The following is a 1971-nucleotide window of genomic DNA, read 5'->3' on the forward strand; positions in this document are numbered from 1 at the left end:
CCTCCCTCGAGCCACACCCCCACAGACAGCCCCTCCCCTCCCTCACTGCCCTTCCTCCTTGAACCACACCCCATAGACAGCCCCTCCCCTGCCTAACCACCTCCCTCCTTGAACCACACCCCACAGACAGCCCCTCCCCTGCCTAACCGCCTCCCTCCTTGAACCACACCCCCACTGTGACTCCAACAAGGCACCTCTGACAGCCCCTTTCATTTCCCCAGCTAATTTCTCCTTCTATTATTTCCCACTTCCCTTGGGATCCCCTCCTCTCACGATCCTCTATTTTCATGAGCTATGAACACACATAGATAAATACAGACACTGCTCTAAACATGCACACATTTTCAAATCTTGGTTCCATGTCAGAGAAAACACAGGTTTGCCCTTTGAAGTCTTATTTAACATAATAACTTCCAGTCCCATCCATTTTCCAGAAATTATGTTGCTTTTTATTATGGATGCATTGGTTTCACATTTTCTTTCTCCGTTCATCTGTAAATGGACATATAAGCTAGTTGAATTTCCTAGCTACTGTGAATAGTCCAGAGATAAATATGGATGCTTATCTCTGTGGTGTGTTGTCCAGAATCCTTTAGGCACACACCCAGGAGTGGTATAGGTGGGAATTTTGCCCATCTCCTTGGTTGCATAATTCTGGGTTTTACTGTTTAATTTTTATAGTTCTTTGATATTAAGATATAGATATTAAAGTTATTATTAGTTGATGAAGAATTTTTCCTATTTTGTAGATTTTCTCTTCACTCTGATACTCTCGCCCTCACTTTGAAGAAACTTCTAAATACTTATGAAATTAATTAGCAGACATTTTCCTTATGTTTGTGACACACATCTAAATATTGTATAAAAATTAAATTAGCAGGCTAGGTGGCACTTGGGAGGCAGAGGCAAGTGGTTATCTTTTGAGTTTGAGGTTAGCCAGGGGTATAATGAGACTCTGTCTCAGAAACAAAGAAAGAAAATGTAATTAGCAAGTCTATCTTACTGTCAATGAAATCTACTAAAGAAAAAGGTGACAGTGAAAACAGTAAAAGTTATATTTTAATTGTGTAGTGCCATGTTTGTGAAATGTCTTAAAAACAATAGGTTTTAAAGTTATCTTAATTCCCCTTTTTGTCAGCATATTAGCTGGTGTGACTTTATTTTATAAATCGAATGTCATTTTCCTTTGAAAAATTAAATTTTATTTTATGTGTATGGGTGTTTTGCCTAATGTATATTTGTGCATGACACACACACACACACACACACACACACACACACACACACACATGACTGGTGCTGGTGGAGGCCAGAATAGAGTGTTTAGATTCCCCTGGAGCTGGAGATGTGTGATTGTAAACTGCCATGTGAGTGCTGGGAATTGAACCTGGGTCCTCTGGAAGAACAGCCAGTCCTCATAGGTCCCTTATTTGAACACTTGCTCCCCAGCTGGTGGACTGTTTGGGGAGGGATTTATTGACACTGGCCCATGCTTTTAGAGTTTAAAGACCACCTTACTTTCAACTTTTGGGCGTTGGATTGGAGATGTGAGCCCTTAGCTTCCCACTCTCTCTGCTCTGCCTACCTCTCCACCATAAAGCCCTCTATCGCTCTGGAACTGTGAGGCACATAAACTCCCTTTCCTTATGTCATGTGTGGTCAAAGTGTTTTATCACAACAGAAAAGAAACTCATATAACATCATTGAGCCATGGAAGCAAGAGGAGAAGCCTATCTGTGTCTCAAAAAAGAGAAGAAAAGAAAAGTGCAGGACTCAGTGAGGTGTGGTGGTATCCAATCAGAAGTGTAGCTACTTAGAAAGCTGATGCAGGAGGATCATAAATTTGGAGCCAGCCTGGATGATTTGATAAGACCTCAGTCTCAAAATAAAACCTTTAAGAGGCAAGTCACGATGCACAGCAGTAAGGCACTTGACAAGACCCTGGATCCAATCCCAGTATAAGAAAGATAC

The sequence above is a fragment of the Mastomys coucha genome, unplaced genomic scaffold, assembly GCF_008632895.1.
Source record: "Mastomys coucha isolate ucsf_1 unplaced genomic scaffold, UCSF_Mcou_1 pScaffold22, whole genome shotgun sequence".
Classification (NCBI taxonomy): domain Eukaryota; kingdom Metazoa; phylum Chordata; class Mammalia; order Rodentia; family Muridae; genus Mastomys; species Mastomys coucha.